Here is a 26274-nt window from a genome sequence, read left to right as displayed (position 1 = left end):
CAATGGTGATTTCTAAGCCTGCCAATGAAAAAAAATGTGATGAGTGCTATTTTTGTGTCTCTCTGATGCAAGATCAAGATCATATCCTTCTTGAGACAAGCTATGTAGAAGCTTCTCCCTCTTACACATGCCTCCTAGAGCTGGTGTCTAATAAAATGTCTCACATAAGTAATTAATTTGTAATGTTCAAGGAAAAGGCAGTTGAGGATGGCTGCAGTTTCTTCCTTTTCCTGTCTATTTCATGTTGCCTGTCTTTGATTGTAGATGCTTTGAATTTGTTATTGAACCTCTACAGAAGTTTGGAGAGTGAATAGCCCAATATGGAGATAATGCTTTTAGGAAGGATTCACTTGACTTACAAAGAATAAACTCTATCACAGAATTTCAGCATTTAAAGTACTATTACTTGCTGTGGTTAGCACATACAGCCAAATAACTTCTAGCTGCCTTCTTCAGAGTGCAGTGTCATGGCAATTTGTATTAAAATTCTTGAAAACTCACATGATTCCCCTGATTTACATAATTCTATTGATTTGACATCAGTAAACCAGCAAAGCTCTTGTGTAAATATCATGTAGCACCTGTAATTTACTAAGCAGAAGACAATTTTATTTCTGACCACTGAAAAGATTTTTAGCTGAGCCCCAAATATGGGATAAAGGAAGAAATGTGGCCCTTTCAAAGGGATGAAGTGAACAGAAGAATGAAAATATCTCTTATTGTATCTTGAACAGTGTTGGTGGTAGAGGAAGTCACAAGCTTCAAGGAGCCTGTAACAAATTCCAGTTAAGGAAAAAACTCTTGAGGGAGGTCTCAGATGAGCTTAGTTGTAAAAGACCTTTAGGATATTCTCTCCTACTTGAGAGATATTGAGGCCTTGTAAATGCACCCCTCTTTTGTGGTATAACAGCCTGCAGAAAAAACAGGCTCAGTGTTCAATGGATGAAGGACTCTCTAAAATACTGTGTAAATACTAGAGTAATTCACCTCTGCTGAACTACCTATAAATAATGTCTGTAAAATGATTGTCAACTCAACTTTTCTTCATCAAAGCTCTAGTAATTTTCCCTTTATAAGCATTACAAAATGCACCAATACAGTGATCCTGATTAGAAGAGGGACATACTCCATATGCTCTCTAGATAAGACAGGGATCTCTGTACGTCATATCTGTGAGCCACTGACAGTGCTGCAGGTGTGACAGAATGCTAAATAGCAGTAACAGATTTTAAATGTAATTGCAAGTATTTGATGACATTCATCCATGGCATAATGAGGCAGCTGTATGATTAGACTGTCCTTAGAAAATTGAATTACTCTTATAAATGGAAATGACTGTTATTTAAATGGAAGACTATTTGCATAAAATAGGCCAATGTTAAGTGACCAGCCGCTAAATAGGTGTGAAGTCTAATCTCAGAGTTCTGGGTCAAAGATGGATGGGTTCTTGACAAAAACTTTCATATTTGGGCACTAAACCTATAAATACATATTTGGTAGTCAGAAGGAGCTTAAACATCTAAAAACTGCAGCTCAATGTATTAATTTTTTTTTCTATAAGAACAAGCTAATGTTTGTAATTCGTTACAAAGTCAACAATTTCTCATAAATGGAAACAAAAAGAATAAAAAGTCAGGTGATGACATTCCTTTTCATAATGGACTTGGAATATTTCTGATATAGCTGTTTGATTCACTGTTATCTTATTCAATATCAAGGGCTTGGAGATAATTCAGTGCAACTTAAGAAATAAGTATCAACTACAAGCCCCTTAATAACAAATATATTCACTTTATCAACAGTAATGCAACAGGCCCATTTCTTCCCAGCAACTCTCTGTACCTTACTACGGTTGGGAATCACCTCACTCTGTTGTGAGGTCTCCCTCTGTTTTGGAAAACACCACCAAACCTTGTGACACCCAAATGTTTTGGAAAGAAAAGTTTTCCAGCAAGAGCCTTGGTTAGAAAAATTGTTGTAGAAGTTACCTGAAAGACCACTTTCTGTAACATTCAGCCCAACATTTAACGAGAAACCTGTCAAGATTTGCAAGGCTTGCATGTACCTATTGCCACAGACAGCTGTGGGCCAAGACGTGAAAGACTTTCTCTTTCACGTGTAAGTCTTTAAACATGAGGAAATTCAGTGGTTTATTCTTTGCCCACTGCTGCCTTTTTTGTGAATTCTCATGTGGCTTGACATTGGTACTTTTCCATGTCCATTAATAGATTTATGCAGCTCATGAGCTACATCATAATCTTCATGGTCTATAAGCCATAGTGTAGATTTGTTTATGAATAATAAGGGCTAACAAAACTGCATTATTTTTCCCTTATTTTTTGGAGGATTGCATCTCATTTCAAACACTCTGAATCAAACCAACTTCTCCATAAGTTTCATAAATCTCCATATTTCTTGATATAAAACTAAATATATTTAATTAAATTTAGAAATCAAACTATCTAGAGTCAAACCTCAGCAAATAATAGTGGGTAGAAGAGACTGATACTGTGATGCATAGTTAAATATATAAATGATCCTTTTGTAAAAGGTGATGTGGAACTTGCACTGGTTGTCTTTATTAGCTGAGTTTGGGCCCAACAAGGAGGTGTTGACCTGCCAACTTATTGCATAGTTTGAGTAGTTCTCTCTAGGAATAAGACAAGATGAGAGCATTTCTGGAGAGAAAGTGTCTAAGGCAAAGTTGTTTCTACAAAGATAATTCCTAAACGACAGAGAAAAGGGAAGAAAAGAATTGCTTAATGGCAACAGCAAAGGGGGAAAAATCTGAAATTTCTATTTTCATGAACTTTTACTTTCTCCCAGTTTTGATACCCTATTCCTTGAGTTAGAAACCTAGTGGTAGCTTAAATTATCTTTTTTTCTGGGTGTCTTTATCCTTGCACTGGTAAAAATGTAAAATGTACAATGTTAGCTCTACTCTGCCTCAGTTAAAATTGCAGTTCTTTAGTAGATAATGGGCTAGAATTCTCTCAGAGATTCAGCTTTCTCCCCTAGACAGTTTTCTAAAACCTTGAATTATACTTACCAAGGTGAACAGAGTTATTAAGTTGCATTTCTTAATATTTTCTTAATTTGAGGGTCCTTTCTTCTGTAATAGAAGGGTGAGGTAACTACAGAGAGGTTAGCCTGAGCATGACTATATCAGCACTCTGCAGTAAATTTTCATGCTCATCATGAAATCCCTGTTTCTACATGGTGTGGTAGGCTTGAGCTGCTATTAAAGTGAACTCAGAAGAGGTTCAGGGACTTCTGAAAAAATAAGACCTCCTGAGTGTGTTCACTCACCTAACTGAATATTTCAGTAGACTCAATGCAATTATTCATCAGTGCTGGACTGGCACAGAATATGTGAGTAGTCTCTTTTTCCTGGCTATGTTTATAAAACTGCCCCAAATTCCATTAAATAAAATTTTCCCTAAAATAATCAGTTTCATAACTTTTCATAACCTTCAGCACTAACCTTTTTAGAGACTTGCAAAATTGGATCTCCTGAGCTTTCCATGAAATCATCAGAAATGTGTAATGCATTAGGATTGTATTTGTTTTACTGCATAAATACAGGCAAGCAGATCTATTCATTTCCATAGCACTCTTCTCCCCATTAAGATTTTCTAAAGACACTGTTGTTTTTTTCCTAAATGTAAGTGACAAAGAAAAGTGTCCCTGGCATGTAATTTTAGTTGTGTCTTCTTCCCTTATGAGTCATTATTGCTGAAATCAACACAACTTGAGAAGTGCTCAGGAACTTCAGTAGCTCTTTAATGTTTTCAAATAGTAACATCTGTGCATGTTTATGACTTCATGCTCTGCCTTAGCATTGGCCTTGGCCAATGTTTCTGGCTGTTAAGTGGTTGTACTTTCAAAGAGCAGGGTCCCTGCACTTTGCAAGAAGCAAGAGAATGCAATTGAATATGTAATTGAGCAGAAAAGCAGCAATGCTGCAGAAACAGACCTGCTTTTATCAGAATTGTACATGTTTGTTTAGAACTTGTGCACATTCAGAGGTGACTGATATGCTGCTAAATTTTTCTTTTCCCCACAAGTCATGACCAAATCTTGCGTTTTACTCTCTACCTTCACTTAGAGACAATGATGCTTCTGGATGTGAACACCTCTGCATATTCTTGCAAAGAATATTATTATTAATATTTCAAATTGCCATCTAATATGATGGCTGGTGGAGGGCAGAAGAGACACAGAGGGAGAGAAGCAATAGAGGTGAAGAAAAGGTTGGCTTGAAGACATGTAATGAGTATGGGAGAGAACAGATCTCATCTCAGGGACCAGTAGTGACCTGAAACACCCCTTCTTTAGGAGATGGCTGGAAAGGAATCTGCAACCACTCTTGCTTGTACTTACATAGACAGTATCAGCTGGAAAAACCATGGAATTAATGCTAGTATTAAGTCTAATAACAGACGTGTACCTGTTATTCAGAATTGTAGTTTACTCCAGTTTATCATGGGGAAGTTCTGGATGTCCTGTAAAGCTTTTCCATGTACTTGATGATAAATACAGAAATCTTGAAAGGTTTATGCCAACAACAGAAGTTTTCTGCTTGATGTCCACATTTGAAATTAAAAGTCTCCAAGGAAAATTCTCTGTTGATTGAGAAGCTAATGACATGTTACTAATTACAAGAACTAAGAGACTGAAAATTGTACAACTTGTAAGAGAATAGGTTTAGGGTAACTCTGTTTAAAAGAGATTGAAAACCTGAGGAAACATCAGAAACAGACTAAAAATATGCAGCCTGCCTAACTTCCCCTGTGTAATGTGTGAATTTACAGATGACACTGAAACGAAATAAACGTTTACCTTTGTTAAACAAACATGAACACATTTTGAATGCAAAAGAGCCATATATGTTTTACTTTCAAATTACAGGTCACACCTGTATTACATACACTATATACTAAAATAAAGGGCATGATTTGTTTTCTTCCCCGTATTTTTCACTTCTGGCAATGTGCTGAACTGGCATGATGGGGCTTATAGGAATGAGCATCTTCAATTTTACTTTGCCTGTACTGTAGTTGTAGTATGATTATGTGAATATTAAAATAAATAGAAATCTTTCAAATTCATCAACACAGGACAAGATATAAAACATTACTAAAGTTAGAATATGTTCATTTGGGGAATAAATAAGAAGTAAGCATAGAGACAACAATTCTATTGTTTAAGGAAAGTTTCTAAAGGGAGCAATGGGAAAGAGATGATACTTACATGTACATATTTGAAGGCTGCTAAATGTTTTTGCTATCTTTGGCACTTCTGAAACAATTGCTGAATGTGTACGTTCCTAATAAGATCTTTTCTAAAGCAATTTTGGTGCTAAAAGGGGTCTAGCTTTCTCAGTGCTCATAAATACAAACCAGACCTATGTGGAGTGTGTGGTCCACTTGCATAATGGTTTGGAGTCCAAAATTAAGTGCAGAGTGGCACTGGAGATGTGTGTTTGCAGTTCGTGCATATGTTATTTGTTTTCCTGAGAAGTTTCTCATACCTTTGTAGAAGAACATGATGTTTAATGTCTCTTGAATTGGCTGTGCCTTTATGTATAAGAATAAAAGTATTTAAAATCTTCATTGTATCACTGGCTTTTTCATAGAGAGAATAAGTGGTTGTCTGGGATTGACTCTTGAGCAGAGCTTTGGAGAGCTTCCTATCTTTCAGGTAAGACCTGGCATGACTGGCTGGACTCTTAATTGTTCTTCCTTTCAAAACCAAATAAGCTGATTGCCTTTTACATGCAATATGTTGTATTCACTGTACATTTCTTACTGTAAACCTTTTGAGAAACCATAATGTTCTGCAAAGTCTAGAAATAGGTGTTCTTCTGGATTGGTTATTTACATTTGTTTTTAAGGAGTTCACTATTGTTTCTTCAATATATAGATTGAAGAAGATTTCACTGAAAAATGCAGGATGACCTATCTTGGCAATGACATATTTGAGAGACTTACATTCTTACAGATGAACAGAACCATCCGCTTCATATGTATAAATTTATTATTCTAAATTCCTGGGGTTTATTTTCTTACTGATTTTAGTGGTCAAAGTCATATCTTATTCTCAGATAAGGCCGTACACTAAAACATGACTGAAGTGCTGTAAAACACTACTGAAAAGAAAACTAAAAAAACACCCCAGAAACAGTACCCTTTTAAAACTATCAGTTATGCAATAACCCACCACACCTACAAAAAAGAGCAAGATCTTCAGTTGCCTTGACCTAAGCACGGTGATGATAAATTACAGCAGCTGAAAAGCTGACCCTTTATGCTTTTGATAATTTGAAAGGCTTATCAAATATCCTTTTAAACCATTTAAAAGACCTCTTAATAATGTTTCAAAATTGTTGACAAAATCTTCCTTTTATCATCTGAATCTTAGCACTTGAAGGAACATTCTTAGTGGAACATTTGCAATTTCAATTTGATATTAAATTATCGGTAGGAGAATATAGAGGTCTAAGTGTGTGGTTTTAGAGACATAGGGTAATTATATTTGCCTTGCATGAGCACAATGAAATGGCTACTCAGAGAAAACACTTTAGCTGTAACACGGAGCTTTGGCTGCCTATTTCCAGATATCCTTAAAAAGAGAGAAAATTTTTATTTATGCAAGACCTTGCATTTTCCCCTGCTTCCATCCATCCAAATGGCACGAATATTAATAAATTCACAAAAATATTTATTTGATGGTTTTGAAGGGTTTCCCTTGTTTGTTATCCTTTATCCTGCACTTCTTGTGTGGACTTGGACAAACAAGAGAGATGGAATCACAGTGAGGGGAGGAAGTAGGCAGTAACAAAAATGACCACCAGAAAGCAGAAAAAGCAGCAGGAGAGGGTAACAGCATGCAACTTTATTTTGATTGAGGTCAATAATCCTGATATTTTAGGGCTTCTTTTTTTGTTTACATTGAGTTTATCTGTCACCTTTGTGACAACTTTTTTTTAGATATAATACTCTTTACTGAAAATCCTTGTAAGTGTTCTTTTGCCTTCTCTTGTATCAGGCTCTAAATACACTTCAAGAATTTCAGGAAAGCTCATTTAATCTTCCAAAATCCTTACAAATTCATGCAAGATTCCACTGGTGACACTCCCAAGGAAAAATAAACAATAAGCCATACTTGTGAATTCATCTTGTGTTGCTTTCAGTGTAAGCTTTTTCAGCCAGCAAGTCTCACATAACGTTTCCCTCTTGGGATTCACAAACAGCTTGAGATCAGCCTCCTGATTTAAACTCAGGCTTTAAATAATAATCTGTTTTTGTTTTTTTCTTTTTTTTTTCTTTTTTTTTTTTTTTTTTTTTTTTTTTTTTTTTTTGTTGTTGTTGTTTTTTTTAAGTGTAACATCTCAGTAATAAGCAGAATTTTGTACCATGCTTCTGGAGGACTACTCTCCTCAGTGGGTGTCACAAAGTATTGAGGTAAGCAAGAAGTTAAATACATTTATCACTGATGAATTCTAATAAGCCTCTGATAATTTCCTATACATATTTTATCCTAGATCTTAATGAACATGATTTTGGCCATTAAATTAGTAAAATAGGGGAAAAGAAACATTTATTACAAGATGCCATACTTAAAAACCAAGCTCAATTACATACATGAGTTGTGATAGTGCTTTCATTTCTGTGAATTTCCTGATATCTTTTGATAATTATCAAAAGATTATAATTATCCTTGTGACCATGGTTGCACAACAGGTGTGGGGAAAGAAGTTCCAGTTTTAAAAGCTCCAGTAAAAGCTCTTTGTGTTACTGTTGACTACAACACTTCTCTGTAGTCTTTTTCCTAAGCCAAAACTGAAACTAAGCTGTGCTTATCCCATGGAGGCTCCTGTTGCTCTTAGCTACTTCACAACAGCTCTAGAAGCTGTCCATGGGAACAACCTTGTTCCCTAGGATGAGAATGTGTTACGTGTCCAGCTTTATGCAAAATTAACAATTGTCAAGGGGCTAGGTCAAAACATGCTAGGTAAACTTATTTATATTAAATGTATTTATACATTTAATGGAGCCCCAAAGCACAATCTCCACGACTGAATTAAAATTCAACTAATATGGGACTGGTACTCATGAACACTGAATAGCTTTTAGGAATTGATTCTTTAAACCAAAAATGCTTTTTTCTTTCTGAAAATTACCCAACTCCATGGGTACAAAACACATTGTTTTAATGGTAAGATAAATGAAACATCTGGAACTGACAGAATTAGTCTGCAGCAGCAATTGAACAGATGAGGAGACAGATTGGTATGGCTGTGAAGAAGCAAAAGCCAGGCCAGCCTGCTCCTACACATCCAAGAGAGAATGAAGCTTCATAAAAGTGTTTTTCCTGGTCTCACTGACACCCATGATTCACACAACAGCTACAGCATCTCTACAGGCAAGGCCACTTGCCCAGTGCTCTTTATCAGAATGGACAAATCTGTGTTTTGCAATGCTACCACAGAAAATACTTGTTTACTTTCATTCCTGGACTTCCACACCCACAATGTCAACACGAGCAGCCGCTGATTGCAGTCACAATGACAGAAGTCAGTCTGTGAACAACCAGAAGGAAGCCACCAATGTATTTTCCATTCTGACAAAGCAATTTTTAGATTGTAATGACTTTAAGCACATTAATAAGGACAGTAATTTAGAAATTATAGTCTTAAGCATTAAAAAGTCACAAACTCAAGAGCTAGTATTGATTAAATGGTTACTTTTGGCTTTTAAGTGTTTAAAAACATAATTTGAATTAATATTTTTACACAGTAAGAGACTTTAACTTGCAATGTAAGTTTGTAGAGATAGATAAGAATAAAATGTTGTTTTGTCTTTATTTTTATAAAGTACATCTTGGGACTTTGTGCATCTTCTAGACCATATGGTATTCCTGGGTTTCAGATCACACAAAAAGGTAAAGAGAAATAAATTCTATTCTGGTAGAGAGAATAGATAGAATATGATTAACTTAGAGTGAGTATTAGAAACGAAAATTTATCTTGAGTTTTTGGTGGGAGAGATATTCTTATAAAATTCCTCATGTTGAGTGTGTTCTTCCTAATGTTCTGCAAAACTGCAAATGTTTCCAATACTGATGCTAGATGAATTTATATGTATATATATTTTTTAATTTCAGGAATTTTTTTTTGTAAATCCATGTATTTCAGGAGCAACGCTCCATATTTATCTCCTAATGCCCTCCTGCTGAGCAGGCTTTGCTAGCTTACTTGAAAACTTTATGCTGTGCCTTTCAAACCCAATGTGCATGGTATTTGTTCTTCTGCGACTTTTTACCCCTGTTTCTTTGTATGCATGAGCATGTGCAAAGGTCTGACCAACAGCACCATTTCTAGCACGAGCCAAATCCCTTCCAAAACTGACTTGGATAACTTGGGGACTCCGAGCAGCAGTCAGATTCCCTGGCCACAGTCTATCCCTCAGGATTTAGGTACTGGGTTGAAAGCTTAGCTGATGGTTTTCCCATCAGCCAGGTTTCCTCTCAAGGACTTGGGTGTGGTTCTGGTCTGTGATCCTGAGACCCAACACCTGCTACTATCTGCTCCAGCCCTTGAGACTGTCTCTTGGATACAGATCCCTCTGTCCTGCCTGCTGTCCCAGCTTGCTCCTGCAGCTGAGCAGTCAGACTAATGCTGCTCCAGCCTTCTTTCTTTGACAGCTCCATTTTGCAGGATGGATCTTGTAATACTCAGCTGAGTCTCCCCTTGCATTTACTGCTTGAATCTTAAATTCAGCTTCTATTAGCTTTTCACTGGCCCAAGGTGCTAGTATAATGGACATCTGAGAGCCTGAACTCCTCTCCTCCCATGGAAACTGAGTAAAAATATTGTCACTGAAAAGAGATCTGCAGTAAAAGCTGATACAAAAATTCAAGACGTAATGCTTTTGAGATCTAAGGAACTTACTCAGCTTCATCTGTTTCAGTCAAAGGGCATTGAGAAACAGATAAAAAAGATCCGACCTTTGTGAAAATAAGACACTTATCCGACCCAAGCTTTCATTGATAAACAGAAATGATAATAAAATTGTGTTTGCCATAAATGCTTCTTCGGGCTTTCACAGATTTAACTGAGCTTAACTGAATCATGATAGCCACTAAACATTTTCTTAATCTACTGCATTTATAAGTCTCCAGATAGGCTGTTGCTTGCAGCAAAATGGGTTTTTCTGCTCTGATCTTCTCTTTTCTCTGAACTCCATAATCTTGGTGTAAGGAAATGCAAGGCTGTGAATAGCCAGTGGATTCTGAAGTGATCGGGTAATGAGAGTGAGTTAACATCCGTTCTGTCTCGCAGTGCCTTCTGTTTAGGTCTTTTACTCGTTTCAAAACCTAAATTTTTATGCAAGCAGACAAAAAAGGAACTGTCTTAAGCTACTATCAATAGGATACTTCTGTCTCAATGAGCAGGAATGTTTAGTCTATATACACATTGTGTTTTTGCAAATATTGTTTAAAAATACAAAGAAAGGCTCTGAAAACCTGTGCTTGACTGTTCTTCAGGATTGGATTGCAGCACGACATCTTGCCTTCAGCTGCTTCAGTGGCAGCCTACAGTTGTCCACCCCCAGCTCAGATCAGGCAGGGAGCTCGCTCGCAGTTATGGTCTGTGCTTTGGTCCCTCATTCTTTACAGGAGGAAGCAATCTGTTACAGTCTATTCACACAGGATTACTCCTGCTATCTGGTCCAGATCTGCTGGGCAACAAGGCTGCGAATCCTACTCCCACCACTCGTGCTGTGCACATCAGTGTGTGTGATGAGGAGGGGAAACCTCCGTGGAGTCACCGAGAGCTGTGGTGCCATTCGTCAGAACAGCAAAAATGCGACACGGTCTTGCAAAAATAAAGTTGCAACTGTCTTTTTTAGAGGACGTAGTTTCTTTTCATTTGTGATGCTCTCCTGTTTGAGTCAAAATGGCTGACTCTTTTAGGTACTGCCTATACATTTGTACTATAGGAAGAAGAAGTTGAAGCTGGGCTGTGAGATGATGTTTGTTGCATATCTTTGTAAAAAGACTTTACAATTATGTCCTCACAGTGCTGATTTCAAAGAAGTGCTTTTCAAGTCTATTTAATACCTTAAAAACTTCTAAGTTCATGCAAGTGTAAAAATAATTTTTTTAATACACTAAAAGAACACAAAATGCCAAGTTATCTCTCTTTTTGAGGAAAAGGGGATTTTTTCCTTAGGATAAGTGGATTTTATCATTAAGAGCTGGAAACTGATAAACAGGGGTGAAAATGGCTGGGACTGTGCAAGAAAGATATGCTTTCTAATAATATATTCAATTATTAGTGCCAGTATTCCTCAAAACATATTCAAGCAACTGTCAAACTAGCTGAATACCTAAGTCTTCAGTAAAAAACCCCAAACTACTAAATAATTCTTTGATTAAAAATGTTAGGATTAATTTTAAAATATTTCCAGCAAATGACATTGTTCAGCTGAATTGTAAAGTAAAACAATCAGAGATTTTCCCATATCTCTGAGAAGAAAAACTGACTAATTCTGTAAAGAGTTGCACAGAATTAGTTGTATTCCTTTGAGTCTAAACTGCATATTAAATTATGAATATTTTCACTCCTCTTGAAATAGAGACTTAATATACTGTTAAAAAAGCTAAATAATTCACTCCATTAAAAACATGAAGCAATAGCCAAGGCTGTGGACAAATACCAATTCTTTTATGTTAATAGCAATATTTATATGTTTGTCACTAGACATAAGTAAAAATAAATATGGATTCCTAAGATCTACTGAGCCATTTTGCTTACAGATAAAGCAAAGTTGGTACAGACACATTGTTGAGAATGGATATGATTTCTTTATTTGTTAATTACAAATAAATAGAAACCTGCCCTTTTTTGAAACTTTCATAATGAGAAGACCCATTCTCACTAATGTTCTGATTAAACAACTCAGCTTCTTATGCGGCCCTCTTGAGGCCAAGGAGAGACTGAGGGAAGCAGAGTAAAATTCTTCTTTTCCTGCATTCTACCCATTTTTTGAATAAAGTTCATATGAGTAAGAGGATATAGAGGGACTAGACTGGTTTAAGGTAGAGTAAACTGTGGAAAAGCCCTAATTCTTTACTTCTTGCAGTCATCTGTGGCCTGCAAGGGCCTAAAAGTCCTGCAGGTTGATCTGGAGATAATTTTTCATTCCTTCTCCTCTCAGCAAAATCTTTTGAACAAAACTTTGGGGCTGTTTCTTTCTCTTTATTTTCTGCCATGAGTTATTTCTCATAAAAGGTGATAGAACACAGAATGTTTCTCTTTCAGTGAGTGAGATAGTTCAAGGTGTCACTTAGTTCAAGGGTCTAAATTATTTCTATCAGCCAAAACCAATCCAAGCCAAAGGAGCTGATGACAAATATGTGAGAAATCAAACATATTTGATGATAAGGACATAATTCCAGAAACCTTTCATTGACTTGGTTCATCCTTATTCATGAACAGAGATGAGTCACAATCAGGCACTGGTTTGAACTTAGTTCAGCTTTTTTGTTTTGTTGCCCACCTCTATTTCTGTCATATGAAATAATTATTTTCTAGCAGAATAAGGAATTCAATTTTTGTCTAGTAGTCTGTTTTTGAGTTTTTGGTGTTTTAAATTTCCTTAGTTGGGTTATTTTTCCCTAAGGATACATTTGCTTAGCAGAGAAAATGTCAGATTCAATAGTTGCACTTTCTCGAAGCAGCTGAAAACAGAGTACTGTAAAGGAAAATCAGTGATCAATTTTGATGGGAAGGGCTGGTAATAACACTCATGTTGTCCATTTATGTAAAAGCATGGTTGAGAAATATCTCAGTGTTGAGTGAAGTGCTGCAAATTAGGCAGCTGATTTATACTTTGAAAAAATAATGCTATGCTGGAAACACTTGCAAGACCACTCATCTGTTATTGGCCTGACTCAATAAGAGAGTATTGCTCTCCCCAGAATGGCTCATTCTGTCCAACAAGGCCTGATTCAGTTTGTCCAAGTCAGTGCTAGTATATATATTTTCATAGTTAGGCTATGACAGATCTGGTGCTGGAAAGAAAAGAGAATCCCAAAAGCCATCTATCAACATGTGCCAAACCTATATTTTCTACAGATAGGTCCCACATGAAATAATACATTAGTATTAGCACTTCTGAATGCCTTGATGAAAATTACCTTGTACAATGAAAATCAGTTTTCCTTCCCTGGCTTGACAGATGATGTTAATAGGAAATCTGTTTTCTGAATTAAAGACTTGGTGCAATAGAGGCCAGAAGCTGCAAGGCCAAGTGTTGGATGGTACTGCTTTATCTAGGACAGCTGAATGGTTTTGAAAATCTGATCTTCAGAGCTGAATGACTGCCAAAAGCTGGAGGTCTTTACATGTTGCTCAGACTCATTACAAATGTAGGGATTGCAGAATCACATTCTCTCTTGAGCTCACTCGGTATAAGAACATCTGCACCCTTTCTTCCTCTCTGAAGGGACATTGGCAAGTTGCTGAGCTCCAGCAGAAGCATAAGTCTTGCTCTAATTCCCTTTTCAATCACCATTTTAGTTGACCTGTAGTCAGTCACACCTGGTTAGAATGGAAAAAATCAAAGCTAGGTTTCAATTTGGCTCCTCAAAATAAATGGGTTTTTAAGAAACAGTAAAATTAGTCCTGTCTGCTTCAGGCACATTTACCTATTTTCTTCCATACTGAGTAAGATAAATGACATTTTTTCCCATCAAAAAGAAGAAAAATAGTGTCAGATGAAGAGATGTTACTCTTTTTAGATTCCAGCATAACTGGTTTTCAATTATGTTCTCCTAAAATAGTTGGGCTATTGGTAATTAACCTTATTACAAGTGTAATTTCAAACCTTTTAGCACAATTTGCAGGGGCTGTGTTTTATGTTTGCTCACTTCCATTCTACAACAGGAAACTCGGGAACTGTTTATTTTTCTTTCTCTATTCATCACAGTTCATGCTCCCATACTTATTTAGTAACATGAAGATAAAGAACTGATGGGGCTTTTTTAATGGAAAACATGTAAACTTTTTTATTTCATAAAGGACAGTGTTATAAAGATCTTTCTGAAAATAAGATTTGCAGAAAGAAAAGGAGAAGAAAGAGCTGTAGCACTGTAAGTAAATTGTGTATTTTCAAATAAAGTTCAAATCATAACATAAAATAGGTGAGGAGATTTTGCTTTCTAAGACAGGAAAACAATCTGACCATTATGAAAGATTGTATTGCTCAGGCCCTTTGATGCTTTCTTTATAAAATCAAAAGCTGTTTAGAGCAAATTAGAGTACTCTTGATTTTGAAGCAATTGAAAAGAGAACAGTTTGCAGCAGTGATAAAACAGACTTTGACTCTATCAACCAAGGCTTTAGTTGTTTCAATTCCAGTCTTTATTCCTTTCCTGTGTTTCTTCTGACCCAGTATTTCTTCTTCCTTATCTTGTGTTTTTGTGCTACAGCTGAACAGAAATCTGCTGAATGGAACAGGGTTTGTTTGGGACCACAGCTTTGTATTTCTGAAGGGATTTGTAAGCAATCATTATGAGGGCTGCTATATTTTTAGAAGTCCTCTCACTTGCCTATTAAACACAGGGCTGAACAATAGCAATTATTGCACAAATACCAAGGTCCAAAAGCAGTACCATTCACTTCAATGAAGAGCTGCTGTGAAAAAACATTTGAAAAATAACCCATGGTGACAAGGGTGGGGGAAGAAGGGAGAGAAACTGCAGTTCAAAGGGCTTTTTCTGACGGAGCATAATTCATTCATGTGTGTACAAGATTCTTTTCCCTGTTGCTTGCATTTTCACTACAATAAAATAGGCCCATGGAAGTGCCTTGTGGGCAGAAAGTGAGTTCTTTAATGGAAAGGTTTATAGGACTGAAATAAAAAAAGGCTGTGAAACAGGGTATTGCTGGGAGGCTGGAAATGAGCTGGATCAGCTAAGAGGGGATCAGCTACAGAAGGAGTTGAAGGGAGAATATCAGCTATGGGATCAGATGTAGAGAATAGCAGGGGACAAGAGATGTAGTAGAAGAGATGTCAAGGAGTGTCTGTGAAGACACTTTTGAAGTGTTTTGTCTGAATTGGAAATTTCAGGGCTATCCTCTATCAATGTCCCTATGCTAATGCAATGACAGTAAGGGACCACCAAAGTATTGAGGTGTGTGCTAATAAAACCTCTATTTTTTTATTAAACAAATTGTGCTTTGGTGGACGTGAGCCCTTGTAGTGGCATATTTTGATTATTTGCAAGGACTAGTTGTACACTGCAATGGAAAACCCTGTGTTAATTTATTTCTGAGTTTATGTTTCTACTCATTCGATACTGCTGCAAACTATGGGCTGTTGATTTTACTAAGCTTTTCTCTTTTTTAGAAATGAAAATTTTCTTGAAAATTATCACTTGGTTTTTAAAAAAAAGTTATTTTCCCTTTAATTTATGGGACTCGTTGTCCTTTTCTTTTAGATTGTAAAAGGAATTATTAAAGGAAGGAATGAAAGAGCAAAAGGAATATGTGTCCTTTAGTCCCAAAAATCTTAGAAATATTGAAGATAGGACATTTGATACCATTTTCACTCATTCTAGAATTTCACTTTTTTTTCTTTTGTACTCCAGATCTAAACCAAACTTTTGTGTACATGCTAATATTGTCACAAGACAAGGCCACTCAGTTCACTAGACCAGGTCATCACTGGCGGCATCCATGGCCTTAGGAAAATAAAAGAGTCAGTGGCTTTGCTTGCATTTCTTTTAAAGCAGGATAACTTTGTAGTTTGGCCTTATCCATGTCTAAGCAGTGAAATAAAACCTATCAGAAATTAGAAAAAAAAAAGGAAAAGGTGCTAAATGGGAACTCTATTTATAACCAGGTTTCTTCCATTTGGGTTGAAAGCTCCATTCTCTTCCCTGGTGAAGTGTGGGTGTGCTAACCCAGCAGCTGAGCTCTGTGAATGAGACTGATCTTACAGGCACTTGGAAGACATTTCCAGATTTCTAATGCACAAAAATAAAGCTGATGAGACTATCATGATATAAACATTTAATTTCATTCTTAATATAAGCAGGAAATAAGACCAAATTTTAGATGTATTTCTTGAATTACTGTGGTTTTCTATGTGCCCTTGAAATGTGTTGCATGTAAACAAACATATCCTCTGGGTTGGATAACCAGGCTAACACGTGCATTCTTGATCCTTCCAAAGAATTTCTTGCCAATATAAAATTAAGTTGTTAAGCCTAGGAAAAGCTTAAGAACATATAATTTCAACAGATCTGCCTTTTTTTTCTTTTTTTTTTTTCTTTTCCCTTCTTTACAAAAATTGGAAATGCTGTCTGAATTGTTTGTGATTTTAAACTTGCTTGGAAAAAACACACAATTTTAATTGAGGGTCAGTTTATTCTAACTCTAGTAAGGCCCCGCTCATCTTTACCACAGGAACTCTTATCAGAGCTTGTAGTAAGCACACAGCACTGTACCAGAAACTCAGTTAGCAGACAGCATTTTTATTTCAAGTATTTAATGAATGTAGATGTCTTCAACATTAGTTGGCAAAATCACTTTACATAAAATGTGCAAAAATGCTACTACTTTCTCTAAACAAAAAAAAAGGTTGTTCTGTCTGCCTGTTAAGTTAGCTTTAGCAGTTCTTAGAAATGTCATTCATTAAATATCAAGCTAATTACTTGTAATATCAACCCTGAAAAGCAAACCTTTGTGGGTGCACTTTCAGAAGCCTTATTCTTCTCTATTCACAGTGTCTCTGGTACATTTCTAGTAAACAAAATGCATGTTTTTCCAATGATATGAAACTACTTCCTGAATACGTATCTTCATTTAAAATACAGAAGAGTTTTTCACAATACCTTAATGAAAGATAATGAAGAATCTATTTTTCATTTTAAATAACCAGGTTTAGAAATGTGGCTGTGGTACACAACAAATGAATTCTAAAAAATACTTAGTGTCTGGCTCTGACCAGTTCCATTTCTGGGGCTTAGCAGGGATTAGTTTTGTTGTTGCTGTTGAACCTGACACAAAAAGTACAATTACTACTGATTCAATAGCTATTTCTATACCATGAATCATTGCACCTTACACTGGCTGCTTGGCACTGGAATTGTGCTACCAGTGGTAGCTGCACTATTAGGAAGAGTAACAGACCTCCTTTTGCTGAGAAAAAGAGGTCTGAGAAAAGAAAACAAATTTCAGTGTTCCAAATCATTTACTATTGATTTACATGCAGCAACATGTAAATCAATAAAAATGAAGTGAAAACACAAATTTCACAAACCAGTAGAAATTTAAAAAAATGCACTGAGAATTTCTATAATATTTAGATTACAAAACCAGAATTCTTGCATTTGAAAGCTCTTAACAAGCCTTGAAGTAGCCCAAGTATGTATCTGCAAGAGAAAATGAAGATGAGCACTGTCATGGTTTGTTAGTTAAATCTAGTTTACATAGGTAACCTAAAGTAAAATTGCAGCAGTCCAGAGGAGCTAGGATAGGGTGAAAGCTGGATTAGAAGTGACAAAGAGTGAAGCTGGAAGATGAAAGTGTTTGGGAACAGAAACAGTAATTTTTGCATAGATAGCTGCTGTACCTAAATGTGAGTATAGGCAGCTCCTGCCCCAGAAAGTTTGCATTCTACACATTAAAAATGGTGAGTAAAACTAATGAGTTCACAAAATCAACCAAAACCTGAAAATAAAAACTCAGACTTCAACAATAATTCGGTATGTCAAAACAGAGTCTAAGCACTGGGTATTTCAGTAAAACCCATGAGGTTTCAGTTGTTGTATTTATTCATGTGGAAGTTAAGGTTTATAGATTGCTCAAAATTCCATTAGACAAACACCTAAGTTTTTGTATACTTTGAAAGTTTCACCAAACAAAACAAAAATATCCTAATTCCGTTAAGACTTCAGCCACTGGAGACATTCAGAAAATACGTATTTCTTGTTATGCAGCTTCATTTAAAATAAATGTAATGAGAGTTGCAATCTAGACATGGAGTTCGTTCTCTTATTTTGATGTTTGGATGAAATACAGTCTTATTTAAAATATCCTGGCAATATAAAAGACACCAAAGTGGATGCAAACTTCAACCCTGTTCTATGTCTGCTTTATATTTCTAGATCCTGGCTGCTATTTTTCTTGTTCACTGTTTTAAAGCACCCGTAGATTGACTCTATAGATAAAATTCAAATGCTTTAAATTAATTATTTAATACAAAGTTAATAAATGTACAAATAAATTATGAATTGCTATTTCCCTATTTTAGCTAATAATTGTTTGTAAATACTATAGATTAAAATTAATGCCCTCTTTTTTAAAAGCCATTAGCTAGCTGTGAATCTTCATCATCTCTGGATTTTCTCACTGATTTGTCAGATAATGTAGATGTATCTTTGTGGGATTCCTGCAACAGTCTTTGCCTGTAAAAAGTTTAAAAGCACACCAGGCTGACCCTGCAGATGGGAAAGAGCTAGATGAAAAAGCCTGACATAGAAATGGAACACAATGGCAGTTCAGAAGGGAACCTAATTTGGGACTGATAAAGCCCAATAAGAATCAGAAAACTTGGAAAGGTATTAAAAAAAATTAATTTACTTTTTAAAATTTTGATTCTGATTCACTGGCCCCTGGAATTTCAAAAGTTTATAAACATATTTTTTCCCCCATCAATCTATTTTTGATATTGCTGGTATTTATTAACTTCTCAGGCTGCAAGGTAAGCAGTGCTGTGTATAGTGGAAAGGCTTATTGCCAAGCTGTGGGAATATGCAATTGGAGCAGAGAGCCCAGTATATTGGGAACTCTGAATGTCTCTACATTAAGATATTTACTTCTGATCAGTAGATTGCTGCTCTTTTATCTTTCATACCTGAGTGTCTCAGATATTTTTCAAATACAATTTCTCATTTTAGAGGAGGGATTAATATCTATACAGGCGATAATCAACATTCTGAAGTATGTCTGAAATGTTCAAGGTTTTTACAAGTGACTCAAATAAGTGAATTTTTCAGTGGATTCCATGAGTTAGGCATTCACAGAATTAGCAGTTGTACAATCCCTCCCACAAAACAGAAATGTGCTTAATCAAATAAGTTTAAAAGTGCAATAGGCAGAAATATCTTTAAATCCTGTTCTTTAAATCCTGTTCTTCCTCACATGTAGAGGCTTAAGAGTGTTTATCTCCATGATTCCTAATGATATGGTGTGACTGCTCTATGAAATATAGAGCAGAATTTTCTGTGGTGTGCTTTGTTTGTGTGTTTGTTTGTTCATTTTTTCCCCAATATATTCTAGGAAGCAATTCGGTCCTAAGTAACTTAGTAGTTAGGGAGCTCATCTCTCCTGGTAACAGCCATGAGACTCCCATCATTTCCCTGCAGGAATTACCATTATGTTACATTAGAGAGAATGTTGAATCTAGCAGTCAATGAAGCAAAATCCTACACTGGCAGAGGTTGCAGAAGGCATCTGACAGTAGGAAAATTGATGAGCATGGCCTGAGCCTTAAGCATTTTATCACAGAATTCTTCATATGGTCTTTTTCCCTAGCATTTTTCATCTTTTAACATTAGTGAATATTTGACAGAATTTTTGTTGAGCTTGGGTAGAAGACTGAGCTCTCATGTGCTATTAAATATAAATATTGTGAACAGAAAAGAGAAAGTATAATATAGCAATGCAGAAAGAATTAATGAAGCTTCCTCATAAATAACCAATGCAGCCTCATCAGAAATATTGTGCAGTCTGAGTCACAGCATTCCAAAAGCACATGGCAGCAGCGGGGTGGCCTGTATACAGTCCAAGGCCTTGACAAAATTTACCTGGATTAAGCTTCAAAAAAAGAGTACTGGCTGAGCTACTAATAAAGGACATTTAAACAGGCACCTATGGCTCAGTGCTGTGGTTTAACCCCAACCAGCAGCTCAGTCACTCCCTGTGCTGGGATGGGGGAGAGAATCAGAAGAGTTCAAATACAGAATGTGAAATAATTTGGATAAATGGTGTATTTTCCTACTTTTATAGCAATTTTAGGAAATATTTTACAAAAAATATTGGACAGGGCCGAGATTACAAGTTCTGAAATTCAAAGTAAAAATGAGTCAAAACTCAGAAAATAGAAAAATTTAACAAAGCTTTACACATTCTCTACACAAGGTTTAGAAACTGTAACTCCAAATAAGAAATTTGGAGGTAAGAGTAAGTGCTAAGAGTAATTTAAAGTAGAAAGAAGCTGGGAGAGGCATTTCATCTACTAAAAGTTTTCTGTTTGACCTTAAAGCTGCATAAATCCTATTATTTAATGAAATAACTGTAAACTTATTTTAGTCTGTTTGAAAACACTTGTGAAGACTGAAAGGTTTGCAAGAAAAAATTGGAAATTTTATTTTCTGTTTAAATTTTTTTTCATCTCAAAAAGTAAATGTCTAACTTTGTCTAGCTTTGACAGTGGAAGTCTTAGGGAGCCTAGATAAATCAGTTTACCTCTTGCCTGAAGAGGCACATGATCATTAAGTCTAAACTAAAACCCGATTTTTTATTTCTTTAAATTGGGTTGTTTCTAATCTGGCATCAAAATGCCTGACCTTAAAGGAGTTTCTTGATTTTTAATTTTTCTTGATATTAAGGATGAGATAAGCATGCCATGCTACTTCTGTGGAAGGAGCAAAGTGTCATGGGCACACATTGCTGAGAAGGATGAGTTTATGGAATTTCAGGATTTGGAGTATCTCCTGTGACACTGCAAACACTTTTTCATCAGGACAAAGTGCTCTGGCTTTACTGTGCTGTTCTCCTTGAAAAGTGTTTTTAGCAAATATAAGCCACCACTTCCTCAACAGGGAACAAATAACAGAGAAATAAATGCTGACTTTAGGCAAATCCTGAAGCTCTGCAGCTAAAATGTTTCCCCTCTCCCCCTGAAATGAATTTCTATGACATTTTTGTCAAAAAGAATTTCTCAGGCCTAGGGTAGTATCTGCTGTGGGGAATAGAGGAGAAAAACAGAAATTCAAACCCTCAGGAAACCGAGCATGTAGGGGAGTGTTATTTAGGGTATTGAAAAAGTGAGGTTGAAATCTCTTTGCTTATCCATTCAAGGCATTTTATTCCATTTCAGTTCCACAATTGTAGAATCCCTTGGTTTTGTTCTGCAGCAAACCAAAGCTGAACTTCAAAATCTTAAAGTTCCATGTGAAATTATGAGTGAGTCTGTAAAAGACACGTTGTCCAGAGACATGACAGTACTCTTTATTTTTGTAGTTAAATACCTGATCTAATGAGGATGTGATGATGGGCCTGTGTTGCCACTGCAGTTATGTGGTTTTCACAACTGAACCCAGTGCACATTCTTTTAATTATTTTAAACTCCAACTCAGCTATTTACAATACCCATGTTCCTGGTAGGTAAGCTAACATGGTAGGTAAGTTACACAACCTTTGTGCTTGCATCATGACATTTTTAAGTAATTAAAACCAAATACAAAGTCGGAACTTCTAAGAAGAAAATGTAACCTGGATTAAAATGCACACAAGAAGTGGGGAAGTAGAAAGCATGGCATGCACAAAGACATCTTTGTTACTGGATGTTTCATGTGAAAGAAAATCACCTTGCTGAGTATTTCCATGTCTGATTGCATTTTATTTAATGAGAAAAGGCAACAGAGATAATGTAACTTGGATAAAGCAGTGAGTGTGCTCAGAAGATGCCTGTAGCTTTGCTTGCATCTGCACACAAAGGGTATTCTTGTTTCAGAATGACTTTCATGTATTTCCTGTAAAATTAGCAGAAACAAAAATGTGAGAATGGTTTGTTTAACTTTAAAATATGCTTCATAAAATCTTTCCCCAAAAGACGCATGAGGAGGAATACGTTATAGGCAAGGTGTTCCATTGCCAGAATGCCATTATTTTGAATTATTGATTTATTTTCTTTGGGATGAGATAGAATATATCTGTGGTGTTTTCAGAGATAAGATGGTGTTGTTTGCTTGTGATTTGCACTTTAGTAGGATTTTGCACTTGACCTGAAACAGGAGATCATTATTTAAATCAAAAGCCCTTTCAAAGCTAGCTGTGAATTACCCATTTCTGCAACATCATTCAAGGCTGATAAAGAGTTCTACTCTTTTTCATGCAAAGTGCTTGCATAGTTCAAATTCACCAGTTTAGACAGAATACCACAATAATCAGAACTGAACAAAATATGAAATATTTTTTCCTTCTATCATCTCTGATTCACAAAAGAATGATCAAATTCTATTCTTCTCATTGATGAATGATGACAGTTTCAATATTCCAGCATGGAATTGCAGGTGACTTTTTTCCTGTGCTGCCTTGTAGACTTGGGAGAAACACTTTGTAGATGGTCCAGACCATCCTCTTTAATGTACTTTATGCTCATTCTTAAGGTTAACATTTACCACACTCTCTAATCTAAAGAAAGAAGCATTAAGTTCCTGGTGTACTGTGACATCTTTGTGTCATGTAAAATGAATCCACTTCTTGGTTTTCTTGTATTATTTTATCTGTCTGTCTTCTATGCTTCTGTTTCTCATGATCTTTGCTGCACCTGTGAATTTTCTGGGATAGTAATTGTTCTATACTTTATGTATTCAGGCCATGTCCAGCATTACGGGACACTGGGAGCAATAATGGTCCAGTGGCACCTTGCCACAGAAAGTAAGGACCTTAGTTTCTGTGGCAAGGTGCCACTAACCATAATAGATGGAACTTTTTTTTTCCCAGGTTGAAAACTAGTAATCTCTTCCAGTTTATCATATAGTGCTCAGTCCAGTTTCTGGGCTGTGGTGATCTCTGGTTGGTAGCTTTTGTTCTCTTTTTATTTGGTTTGGGGTTTTTTGTTTTGTTTTTAATAACCTTTGGGAAAGAAGTCTTCTGAAGCCTTCTAATAGTCATCTGAGCAATCAGATTTCTGCATTTCAGCTTCTCCTCAGTTTCAGAAATATTTTAAATATTACTCTCTGAAATTGCTGTAAATTTTTAAATTCCACTTTGAGTAATTTTCTGATTATTTTTGTAGATTAATGTAATTGTTATATCCATATACAGCTTGAATGATTAAGAAAATTTAAGGTAGTCTCAGGCCCTGTAGAAAAGAGGAAGCAAAATAGCAGAGCTAGAACAGAATAAATTAGTTTGCTATCCCTAGTTCTGGAGTAGTTTTCCACACAGACATTATACTTAAATGAAACTTACTTTTATTCCAGAATAATTATTCTGCTCACAAAGCAGCACCAGCTCAGAGACAAAGCTGAGACTTCTAACACTTGGTAAGTTTATCTCTGAATTCCTGCTGTGCAGATGGCACAGTGGGCTGGCGAGCAACAGGATTGGGAAACAGCAGAGGAGTTGGCAGGTTGGCGAAGAAGATAACAGGTGGCTTGTGAAGTGGAAGCAAGGTCTTTATTGTAGGCCACCCTTGTCTCTAGCGTAATTAAGCTGGGAATTTGAAAGGGGGAGGTATCCTCACATGAAAGCATATCCAATCCATTGGACCACATACTGGAGACTTGAAAGAGGGTTTGGGAAGCAAAGGGAAGGAATTGTGAACTTTTGGATGGCCAGGGATAAAAATTGGAAATCTAGAGGGAGGAATGGCTATTCGAAGAGTCACTACATGCTGGGATGGTGGTAGACCAGCACAAATAGAGGACTGTGGAAGAAATACGCTGTATGGGGTCTTCAGCTAGATGGGTTTGTGGCTGTTATTTGTTTGTTCATTTGTTGTTTTTTTTTGTCTCTCTCAGCAACCTTATCAGAGTGCAGATTGCTGTTAGAGCCAATTAAACTCCTTTTGCAAGAGGGAGGCAGGAGACTGAACTCAATTGGCAAGTGGCTCATCCTGGTGTAAAGTGGGAGCAGCTCATTCCAGGTTAAACACATGCTTTGCTGCACTGGTTTACATGGAAGATTCTGAGAAGATAAAGCCATTTTACTCCTTTGCTACAGCATAGTATCAAATCGCCTGGCAGTGCAAGTTGTAAAGAACCTTTGCATGTATTTCTCAACTCCCACTTCTCAGGGGTTGATGATATAATTTTCCTTATTTTTAAAGGAGGACATACTTCAAGTTACGTGGTCAAATTTTGAAAAGCAAGGTACAACATACTTTATTTAAATAAAGAAAGAATACTTAAGAAAGTAAAGTGAAAATTAGTTTTCACTCAGCTGTATTAAGTCTTATGTATGGCAATCTGCTGATCAATGGTTTGTCATCTCAAAATGATAATTTTTGAAATGAATAGCATTTTTATGTGTTTGAAACTTGAGTCATGAATATCAGAGATCTTCAGAGATCTGTCCCATGCTGATCACTTGCATAGCAGGATTTTAGTTTCTATTATTAGCTCATAATCAGAATCATACTGATATGCACAGTTGGAGGATATAAGACTGCGTCAGACAATGTCTTCATAGCATTTGGGAAATTTCATGTGAATTGCTAAAATGCTCAGTAACTCTCTCTGTTACTTCATGTGTCTATCCTTTCCTGAATTCATACATTTAAGCCCAGACATGCAAAAGTCCCTTACTGTAGCGCTGGATCTTTGCACAGAAAGAAATTTTTGGAGAATGGTTCTTGAAGTTTTTATGCAGATCCTCTGCCTACTGCACCTCTATGTCCACTCTTTTCTCATGTTTTTTTTCCTCAGGTGTTAACATCCATATTTCATTAAATAACTAGTCACATCTCAATTGCACAAGAAGCACAATTTCATCTTCATATTAAATTATGGAGGGTGACTTTACTAGTCATTGTCTTGTCTTTAGACCACATGAACTAAAATGTAGATGATCTTCCAGCATATACCTTGCATGGCTTACAGGGTTTCCAAGTAGATGAATGGGGTTGATAAAATGATAGGCTTAGCCACTCTGGTGCTGGGAGGAGCAACATCAGGACTCCAGTCCCTAGATTACAACCAGGAGCAAACCCCAATATATAGCTAGCTAATATAGAAGCCAACTAAATTGGGCAGGGTTACTCAGTGGTGACAGAGAACTTATTAAATAAATGACCCAAGAATTATACACCTATAAAATGAGGTATTAAATAGAGCTATTCCTGAGCTTCTGCATGCATTTTAGCTCTCCCACCAGATAACAGTGGTGCCTGATGATCCTAAAATATACAAGGTTGTGGAGAGCCAGGTCTTCTATTTGCAATAGCGGTTGCTTGAATTGCATGCTTGTCTTCATAAGAAAAATGTTTAACAGTTGAGTAACTCATACCTCCCTGCTGGAAAACTGCAATACATGTCAGGCCACTGACTTTGCAGCCTTTAAAACCCGCATTCTTTGATTAAAAAAATGATAATCAGCCTCTAGAATTCAGAGGCAGTGGGTAAACTTGCTAAATGGAATGTCTGAAAGAATGGTTTAGTTGTAGTTGTAATGTAGTTGCCTACGTTAGTCTAGCATGTACCACATCTGACTTTTAAAAACAGATTTGTTCATTAAAACACTGGTAATTTGAAAAGTAATGAAAATGTTTGGCAGAGAGAACGGCTCTATATATGCACACCTGAATAAGCCCTGAATTTGGCATTTTCACAAAGGCACAAGCTTAAAATTGCATTTAATTGTATGAAACTGCTAACCCTAAGGAGTACAAAACACAGTAGGAGTTTGGGTATGGAAAGGAAAAGAATTCGGTCTGAACAGAAAACATCAACGTGTCTGTATCCCTCTAGGTGGTGTGGCCATGCTACAGTCACAAGTTAGTGACAAAATACAATGTGCCAGTCATGCTGTCCTAAAAAGAATAGAAATCTAGGATGTAGTGTATGGAATTGCGAGAGGTATGGGATAGTTTCTATCATGAAACAGGCTAGATAAGATGGGAATAATCAGGTAGGAAAATGTTTAATGATAACAGATCTTGAATACCATTTAACCATCCATTGATGGCAACAGAGGTAATAGATCAGAATATCAGATATCCATTTTTTAAGATGCTCTGTTTAGAGCTGTGTTTTGGGAACACAGGAATTAAAATGGTAAGGACATGCTTCAATTATATATGGGGTTATTTTGTTGGGATTTCTTTTCCCATTTTTTTTTAAATAGATGATGTGTCCTTCTTAAAAGGTAGCTAGATCGAAAATACATCATAGCAAAACCCTCATCTGTTAGAATTATTGGGTAGCAAGACAGAGAGTGGTCATTGAGGAGATGGAAATGGGAAA

At 36.3% G+C, this 26274-nt stretch overlaps 1 long non-coding RNA gene across 2 annotated transcripts in view; it reads left to right on the top strand.

Moving 5' to 3' along the window:
- Window positions 1–26274, top strand: part of LOC137473389 (uncharacterized) — a 108312-nt gene that overhangs the window by 17260 nt on the left and 64778 nt on the right. For both annotated transcript variants that reach the window (XR_010998755.1, XR_010998756.1), the window contains exon 2: window positions 5639–5703. This is a non-coding gene — a long non-coding RNA (uncharacterized lncRNA). The remainder of the gene's footprint in view (window positions 1–5638; window positions 5704–26274) is intronic.

The sequence above is a fragment of the Anomalospiza imberbis genome, chromosome 4 (assembly GCF_031753505.1).
Source record: "Anomalospiza imberbis isolate Cuckoo-Finch-1a 21T00152 chromosome 4, ASM3175350v1, whole genome shotgun sequence".
In the NCBI taxonomy this organism is placed as follows: Eukaryota; Metazoa; Chordata; class Aves; order Passeriformes; family Viduidae; genus Anomalospiza; species Anomalospiza imberbis.
The sequence above is the reverse complement of the archived record's forward strand: the minus strand, read 5'-3'. Positions and strand labels throughout refer to the sequence as shown.